At 40.0% G+C, this 9,853-nt stretch overlaps 1 long non-coding RNA gene across 1 annotated transcript in view; it reads left to right on the top strand.

The window, feature by feature from the left end:
• Positions 1-1,220: 1,220 nt before the first annotated feature.
• Positions 1,221-9,853, top strand: part of LOC105509777 — a 92,980-nt gene continuing 84,347 nt past the window's right edge. Inside the window, exon 1 of the long non-coding RNA XR_001001479.1 lies at positions 1,221-1,306. This is a non-coding gene — a long non-coding RNA (uncharacterized LOC105509777). The remainder of the gene's footprint in view (positions 1,307-9,853) is intronic.

Below are 9,853 nucleotides of genomic sequence, written 5' to 3'. Positions count from 1 at the left end.
TTGTTTGGGTCAAAAATCTTAGAATCATTTTTGATTTCCCATTTTCTATTACAGAACATATCTAATCCATCAACTAATCTTGCCCACTCTATGTTCAAAATACAATTAGAATCCTACCATTTCTTGCTGCTATCATTCTCATCTGGGCCATCATTATCTTCCACTTACCTTCCTAAGTGGCCTGCTCACTTCTACACTAGGAAACCTATATCTATTCTCCATGGCAATAAGAATGATCCTTTAAAAATGTGAGTTGAGTACATGACTCCTCTTCTCAAAATCCTTCTATAGCTTCCTGTTTTAATTAGAGTAAAGCCCTAAGTTTTACAATGGTCTCCAAGGCCCTATATCATCTCACCCTAGACTACCTCTCTGACATCCCCTCCTTTCACATCCCCCTGCCCACTCTGCTTACACTGCACTGGCCTCCTCACTCTTCCCTGGATGGGGCAAGCATTACTTTCCCTCAAGGTCTTGCCAGTTGTTTTTAGCACATGTGGTATGTTTCTTCCCCATCTGTCTATGTGGCTCATTCCCTCCCTTCCTCTATGTCTCTGTACAAATTTATTTTATAATCATGCTATATAAAATCGTGATACCCATCTTTCCACTTCTCATCTGGGAACCCTTTATTCCCTTATACTGTTTTGTTTTTTTCCACAGCTTCTGTCACCATTTGACAAATTACATGTTTACTTGTATACTTCCCCTGCAAGATTGTAAGTGTCATGAGGGCAGAGACTTACTCTGTTTTGTTCAGAGCTTAATCTCCAGAGTTTAAAATAGTACCTGGATCACAGAGGGTCCTCAACGAATATTTGTTAAATGAATGGAAGATGGATATTGCTGGTGTGTGGCAATTATGAAGAACTAGATTTCCAAATATGGCTTCTGCCAAAGCAGACCTGGTAACTGGAATAATAAGCAGGGCAATGACTTTAGTGCTTTGCTTGGTTCTGACTGGGGATACAGGGCTGTCATAGAAGTGTAAAATTTATTGAAAACTTTCTTGTAGAAGTTAATTTTTACCTACAGAGCATACACATCTTGTCTGAGAATTTGTTCTAGTGGTCATTTTGCCATCAACTTTACCTTATTAAACAAATCTAAAAATGTTTTTTCTTTGTATAGATAAATTAAAGCAATTTTTTTAAAAAATGATATGTCTATTTTTTGTTTGTTTTCACTTATTTGTTTTAGAATGACAGGGGAAATGGAAGGAGAAAAAAAAACAATGCTAAAAAGCCTGGAGATGACCACATATGAAAGGACCATATGTGCAAAGGACTGCTGGAAAATGAATCAGGTAGGAACCAGGACATACGGTGTTGAGTTGGATTGACCTTCCTTTGGAGAGTCTACCAGACACCTCTTATATTTTCTGGGAGGAGTCCCCTTTTTACTCCAGCCATTGCTGGGGTTGCCAGTTACATGTAGGTATAACTTGACAATGCCTCACTTTACATTCACTGTTTCTCACTTTCTTCCCCAGAGTTTCTCCCTTCACTAAGTAGGATACCTGTAGAAATGAATGTGGGCATTCTGGCGCATATACAAACCTGCAGATGTGAGGACAATCCTTTGTTAATGGGGTCTGGGAACTGGAAGATAAATGTTTCTCTCTTTCAACTCCTGGGTGAATAATTCTGAGATGTATCCTTTCTTGTCCTCTTAGAGGATCCCAGAGGAATCAAGCCTCAGTTGCCCACAGTGGTGAGGAGCTAGATTGGGTTGCGTTTCTCTGTTCCTTTTTTTATTCTTCCCAGTCTCGCCCCGCAGCTCTTTGTGATCAGACTTCAAAATAAAGCACCTGTACACCAGACTTTGTCATAGGTTCTGCTTTTGTGGGGAGCCTAGGCTAAGACAGGAGTCAAACAGAAAACATTTTTTGGAAAACTTTTGTGTTAATTGCAGTTTTCTATAAATACACTTACCCTGAGATGCTCTCTCCTTGCTGAAAGACCTCCATTAATTCTTTATGGGCTGAGTAATAAAGACCTAGATCCTTAGAGCAAGACACTTTACACTGTCACCGTGTCTACCTCTTGAACAACTATAAACCAGTGCTTTAATTTCTCCCAAATATACGATTCACATTTTTGCCTTGTGTGTGTGTTTCTCCCAAGGATTAACTCATATATCCTCCTGGAAGCCTTCCTCAACCATTTAACATGTAACATTCCTGCCTCCTATGCACCCTTGCTACCCTTTTTGTTTGGATTGCTTATTTGGTATGTATGCCATGTTGTCACAAACTATTATCTATCTCTTTATTTATATGTTCTGACTAAACTTCATTATAATCATCTGTGGGAATAGATTGTATCTTATAATTCAATATCTCCAGCAGTACCTCACACAATGCCCTGAACAATAAATGCTACCCGTGCTGAGACTGACATTGTGGTGACATGATCTAAACCAGTGTTTATCAAAATGTATTCATGGGGTATTAATAGGCATTATAAGAACAAAAGTGTTTTATGTTCAATTAACTTGGGAAACCCTGGAAGACTTCTCTGAATCTTTAAATTAACAAACCTCTGTTGCAAATCTCTAAGAGAAAAACACAATGTGTAGTTTTCCCAAACTTACTAAGCCATAGACATTTTTTTCGTGAAGCATTTCCTTAGGCTAGTCTCCTGAAAGGCATGTTTAAACTACTTCTAAATATATTGATTGATACACTACATAGAAATTCCTGGGATCTATGCAGAATGAGGGTATAGCAGGTAGAAGTAGCTCACAGAGAGAAATAATATACGGTGTGAGAGAGGCTTATAATATACATGAAGAGAGAAAATATTCACATCCTAAAAATCACTAATGAAAATTGATCAGGAATATCTGTTCCAATACCTCAAATATATTTTGGCATGTACTTAAACTGCATATTTTTCTTTTAAAAATTTTTAATGTAATAAATTATACTAATAGATTTCTTAAAATTGGGAAATGTTGCTTTCTGGAATAAACTTTGCTTAGTTATAGAATATAACTATTTTAACACATTGCTAGATTTAATTTGTTAATATCTGGTTTCAGATTTTAATTGTAAGCATTCTGGTTTTCTTATTGGAATATGTTTGTCAGGTTTTGGCATTAATATTATGATAGAACTGTAAATTGAATTGGGAAGGCTTCTATTGTTGTTCCTTGACTTTAGAGACAACTCACCCACAAACATCCTGAATCTGGTACCATTTTTAATTGTAGAGCTTTCGTGTGTGTGTGTATATATATATATACACATATATATATATATATTTCAAATTCTGCAGCTGTTGGGTTGTTTAGGTGTTCTACTTATTTAGTTAATTTGGGGAATTTATATTTTGATAGAACATCATTTGTTTCCTTTAGATTTTAAAGTGTGTTGTCATAAGAAATGTGGCAGCAGGGAGGGACCGAGATGACTGACTAGAAGCAGTTGCCACCAGAGGCTCCCACTGAGAGAATGAAAATGGCCAGTGAATCCTGCACCGGCAACTGAGATATCCAGATTCTCTCATTGGACTAGGCAGCGGGTGCGACCCTTGGAGACTGAGGAAAAGCAGGGTGGAGCAATGGCCCTCCCGGGAGCGCAGGGGAAGGGGAGCTCCCACCCCCAGCCAAGGGAGGGGGTGAGTGATTGTGCTACCCGCCCCCCCCACAGGAAACCACCTTTTTCCCACAGATCTGTGCAACCCACAGGTCAGGATATCCCCCCTGTGAGTCCATACCACCAGGGCCTTGGCTCCCAAGCCCAGAGCTGCGAAGATTCTTGGTGGCCACTTGGCTGGCGGCTGCCTAAGACTACTGAGTTTCCAGGGGGAGGGTTGACCACCTTCACTACAGTTTCCTGCTGCCTAAGGTGACTGAGCTCCTGGGGAAAGGGGCAGGAGCCATCACTGCAGCTGCAGTCTGCCGTTTTCCCCTGCCAGTGCTGGGGAGACTGGGTGATTTGGACTCAGGAGGAATTCCCCATGGCACAGCACAGCAGCTATGGCAGATTGTGGCCAGACTGCCTCTCTAGGCTGGACCCTGACCCATCCCTTCTCGCTGGGCAGGGCCTCCCTGTGGGAACTTCAGCAACTCCAACCAGAGGTTTCCAGACAGAACTCTGATCTCCCTGGGACAGAGCCTCAGGGAGGAGGGGCGGTCTCCACAGATGAGCAAACTTAATCTTTCCCCCTGCTGGCTCTGAGGAATCCGGGCAGTCCTGATGAGTGGGATTCCCCACAGTGCAGTGCATCCCCTCTGCCAAGGGGCAGCCAGAGTGCTTTGTTAAGGGGTTTCCTGAACCTGTGCTTCTTGACTGGATGAGACCACTCCCCCCCCTCCCCGCCCACCCACAGGGGTTGCCAGGCACCTTATACAGGAGCATTTCTGCTGGCATAAGGTCAGTCCCCTTCTGGGACACAGCTCCCAAAGGAAGGAGAGGCAGCCATCTTCCCTGTTCTGCAGCCTCCAGGGGTGATACCTCCAGATATGGATGGGAGGGACCCAGGCAAACAGGGTCTGGAGTGGACCCCGAGCAAACTGCAGAAGCCTTATGGAAGAAGGGCCTGACTGTTAAAAGAAAAACAAACAGAAAACAATAACAATTGCATCAAGAAAAAGTCCCTCCAAAAACCCCATCCAAAGGTCAGCAGCCTCAAAGATTGAAGCTAGATGAACTCACGAAGATGAGAAAGAATCAATGAAAAAGTACTGAAAACTCAAGAAACTAGAGTGCCTCTTCTCCTCCAAATGATCGCAAGACCTCTCCAACAAGGGCATAGAACTGGGTTGAGGCTGAGATGAATTAATTGACAGAAGTAGACTTCAGAAGGTGAGTAATAACAAACTTTGCTGAGCTAAAGGCAGATGTTCTAACCCAATGCAAAGAAGCCAAGAACCATGATAAAACATTACAGGAGATGTTAACCAGAATAACTAGTTTAGAGAGGAACATAAATGACCTGATGGAGCTGAAAAGTACAACACAAAAGAACTTCACAATGCAGCCACAAGTATCAATAGCCGAACACATCAAGTGGAGGAAAGCATTTCAGAGATTGAAGACTATCTTGCTGAAATAAGGCAGGCAGACAAGATTAGAGAGAAAAGAATGAAAAGGAATGAACAAAACCTCCGAGAACTATGGAATTATGTAAAAAGACTGAACCTATGAATGGTTGAGGTACTTGAAAGAGATGGGGAGAAAGGAACCATGTTGGAAAGCATACTTCAGGATATCATACAGGAGAAATTTCCCAACCTAGGGAAATCCAGAGAACCCCAGTAAGTGACTCCATGAGAGGATAAATCCCAAGACACATAATTATCAGATTTTCCAAGGGTAAAATGAAGGAAAAAATGATAAAGGCAGCCAGAGAGAAAGGCCATGTCACCTACAAAGGGAAGCCCATCAGACTAACAGTTGACCTCTCAGCAGAAACCCTACAAGCCAGAAGAGATTGGGGGCCAATATTCAACATTCTTAAAAGAATTTCCAACCTAGAATTTCATATCCAGCCAAACTAAGTTTCATAAGTGAAGGAGAAATAAAATCCTTTTCAGACAAGCAAATGCTGAGGGAATTCTTCACCACTAGGCCTGCCTTGCAAGAGCTTCTGAAGGAAGCACTAAATATGGAAAGGAAAAGTCATTACCAGCCTACACTACAAAAATCATCACCAGTCTAACACTACAAAAACACATGGAGGAACAAAGACCAATGATACTATGAAGCAGTTACATCAACAAGTGTGCAAAATAACCAGCTAGCATCATGATGACAGATCAAATTTACACATAACAATATTAACCTTACATGTAAATGGGCTAAATGCCCCAATTAAAAGACACAGTACAGCAAGCTGGATAGACTCAAGGCCTATTGGTGTGCTGTATTCAAGAGACCCATCTCATGTGCAAAGACACACACAAGCTCAAAATAAGGGATGTGGGAAAATTTACCAAGAAAATGGAAAGCAGAGAAAAGCAGGGGTTATAATCCTAGTTTCTGACAAGATGGACTTTAAACCAACAGACATCAAAAAAGACAAGGACATTACATAATGGTAAAGGACTCAATTCAACAAGAAGAGCTAACTATCCTAAATATATATGTACCCAATACAGGAGCATCCAGATTCATAAAACAAATTCTTAGAGAACTACAAAGAGGCTTAGACTCCTACACAGTAATAGTGGGAGATTTTAACACCCCATTGTCAATATTAGATCATCGAGACAGAAAATTAACAAGGATATTCAGGACTTGACCTCAGCTCTGGATCAAGTGTACTTCATAGATATCTACAGAGCTTTCCACCCAAAAACAACAGAATGTACATTATTCTCAGTGCCACATAGCACTTACTCTAAAATCAGTCACATAATTGGAAGTAAAACACTCCTCAGCAAATGCAAAAAACTGAAATCATAAGAGTCTCTCAGACCACAGTGCAATCAAATTAGAACTCGATTAAGAAACTCACTAAAAACCACACAACTACATGAAAATTAAACAACCTGCTCCTGAATGACTCCTGGGTAAGTAATGAAATTAGGCATTGTATTTTTCATTGAGATGGGGTTTCTCCATGTTGGTCAGGCTGGTCTCAAACTCCTGACTTCAGGTGATCTGCCCGCCTCGGCCTCCCGAAGTGCTGGGATTACAGGCATGAGCCACTGCACCTGGCTCTTCAATTTTTAAATTATATTTTGTAGTTAAAGCATACATATTTTGTACATGGTGTGTTTATTTTTTTACATTTATACCTAAGTATTTCTTTGGAGCAATTTTAAATGGCATTGTGTTTTTAATTTTAGTTTTCATACATCCATTGTTGTATAAAGAAATACAGTTGATTTGTGTTTTGATTAAGCTGTAACCTGGCTGTACCTTTTTTTTTTTAGGGTTATAAAAACTTTTGATCCCAGTTTATTTTGTATATTAAAAAACGTTTTGTAAAGAGGGAGATTTATGGACTTCTTAAATAAATTTTACTTTTTTTCTTTCTCAATTACAACTTTATGAATATTATTGAAATTAAACAAGCATTTGCTTTGTGTAAGGTAGATTCTGCTCAAAGAGTAGAATAATAAAGCAGCTTTTGTTTTCCATTTTTTTCTGAGTTTTCTTTGATTTTGATAGGGATGTAGAGAAGCTGGTGCCACCCATGTAACAATGTCTGAACTTTGTCAGAGAACTTATCAGAATGAATCTTTTTGTAAAAAGCCTGGTGGGAAATAAGTAGTCCTCTTTGATTACTGGGCAGCCCATTGCAATAATACCTAGTTGGCTGGCTGAACTTAATTAGCTTTAGGTGGTATTTTGTTTCATTTTGCTTTTTTGTAGATACTTTGGGATTTTCTATACTGTCCTCACATCTGCAAATAGAAACATTTCACCTGTATTTTATATAATTTTTAAACATGCTAAAAATTTGAAAGAATATTACAATGAATACTTGCATATTCACTTACAATACCCACAATTGTTAACACATGTTGAATGTGTGTGAATGTGTGCATACATATTGGTTGGACATCATGATGCTTTACTTACAAACTCTTCATCACATATATATTAATTATAAGTATATTCTACTATAGTTACATTCTACTATCACACCTCAGGAAATGAACAATTCCCTAATATCAACTCATATCTAATCCACACTGAAATTTCCTCAGTTTTTCTGCATGATGTGTCTTACAGTTATTTCCTTCAAACCATGACTCCATGAAGTTTTGTGCATTATATTTGGTTATTATATCTCCTTAGTCTCTTATTTTTGAACAATGTCACCTATTTTTTTCCCCTGTGAAAATGACTTTTTGAAGAAACTTGACCAGTTGTCTTATAGGACATTCTATGTTCTGAATTAGCTTTCTTTTTTCCTTACTGTTATTTTTTTTGTTGTTAGTTTTTTTTTTTCTTTTTTTTTCAGATTTGTTCCTTTATCATTTCTGTTTCCCATAAACTGGAAATTAGGTTTAAAGTCTTGGTAAGATTCAAGTTAAACATGTTTGGCAAGATATATAATAAGTGATGCTTTGTGTTGTGTATCACTTCATATCAGTAAGAACATAACATTAGATTGTCCTGCTATCCGTGATGCTTATAGCTTGATTATGTGGTTAAGGTACTAGATCTTGCCACTGTGTAAAGGTACATCTTTGTCTTTGCAATTACCAAGTAGCCTGTAGGAATGATGCATAAATGTTGTGAAATGCTTTGATGGAAGCCAGTTGATTCTTTCCATGGGAATATGTTCTTTGCAAAAGAATCACTTCCCTTTTAGGAACCTTTGAAGATGAATCTCCACCTTGGGGCAGAAGACACGAAGTTTGCAAAAAGATTTCTGACCTTTAAAGCATAGAAAATGTGAATCTGGTGTGCTGAAAGAGAATATTTAATGGATATTCTACATGAGACTAGCTCTATAATTTAATGTAACTATATCAACTAAGGAACATTCTAAGGAATACTCTGAGAGAACAGAGAGTGGGAAAAGTCTGCACCTCAAGATGTGGTCTCTAGGGCAAAAGTCTCGAGTTTTGCTCTGTGTTGGTAGCAGATAGTCACCTAACGAAGTAGTGGCAAAGACCTAGTGAGACAGGTTTCACTTTGGAGGCTGTCTATTGAGTGAGCATGGTTTTATATACGGTTTCCTAAAAGAGGATTTGAAGAGTATAAGGTTGGCTCGAAGGTGGAAAAAGTTATGCTATTGTCTATGTCAAGTGTCAGAATGCCCCATGCTCTAGAATTAGTTTGGCACTTTCCCCAGCATTGTGACAGCTCTTAAGTTCAGCCTGGTGTGATGCTCTGGAGTGAAGGAGGAGGATGCCCAGGGACTTCCTGATGCTGATCCATAGCTTTAGGGTGCTGCTGGAGAGTTGAACCAGAGGTGCCAGGGCAATCAATTTGTTGCCAAAACCATGCCCATAGTCAGTCTTATGAGTGAGCAGAGTGGATGAATTGAATAGTACTGGGTAGTTACTTGGTTCAAAATATCTCCCTCCTGGAAATGTAGTGTGACAGGAAATGTACCTCCCTGGCTTTGAAGGAGGACAGATCTGGTTTTACTACTTACTACTAAAAATGTGATCTTGGGAAAGTTATTGTTATTTTAGTGTTTATTTTGGGCGAGTTATTGTTTTGTTTAATCTTCACAACAACCATAGGAGACAGTTGCTATTAATAGTGTCTTCTTTATTTATTATAGAGATGGGGTCTCACTGTGTTGCCCAGGCTGGAGTGCAGTGGCTATTTACAGGTCCAGTAATAGTGCACTACAGCCTCAAACTCATGGGTTCAAGTGGTTACTCCCACCTCAGCCTGTGGAATAGCAGGGACTGTAGGGGTGCACCACTGCACTTGGCTTAATATCTCCACCTTACATATGAGGACACCAAAGCTCTGAGAAGTATGTGTGTGTATATGTGTTCTGTGGATCAGGTGTGGGACATGGCAGACAGAGCTGCTGAGGGACCACACCTAAGACGGTTTCCTGACACAAGTAAGGAAATCTTACGGGAAGGGGATAGAGTTGTCTAGTCAGAGGAGCAGGGGGTGAGAAGGCTGTAAGCAACCAGCCGGAAGAGAGAGATTGATGTCTCCAATGGAACCACAATCCAATAGCTGTCCTAATGGAGAGGAGGAGTCACCATAGAAATAGCAGAAGTGCCCCATGAGGAAAAGAGACAGTTTATTTATTTATTTATTATTTATTTATTTATTTTTTTGAGACGGAGTCTCGCTCTGCCGCCCAGGCTGGAGTGCAGTGGCAAGATCTCAGGTCACTGCAAGCTCCGCCTCCCGGGTTCACGCCATTCTCCTGCCTCAGCCTCCCGAGTAGCTGGGACTACAGGCGCC

Source organism: Colobus angolensis, unplaced genomic scaffold, assembly GCF_000951035.1.
Source record: "Colobus angolensis palliatus isolate OR3802 unplaced genomic scaffold, Cang.pa_1.0 Scaffold18, whole genome shotgun sequence".
NCBI classification, from domain to species: Eukaryota; Metazoa; Chordata; class Mammalia; order Primates; family Cercopithecidae; genus Colobus; species Colobus angolensis.
This window is presented reverse-complemented; position numbering and strand designations above follow the sequence as displayed.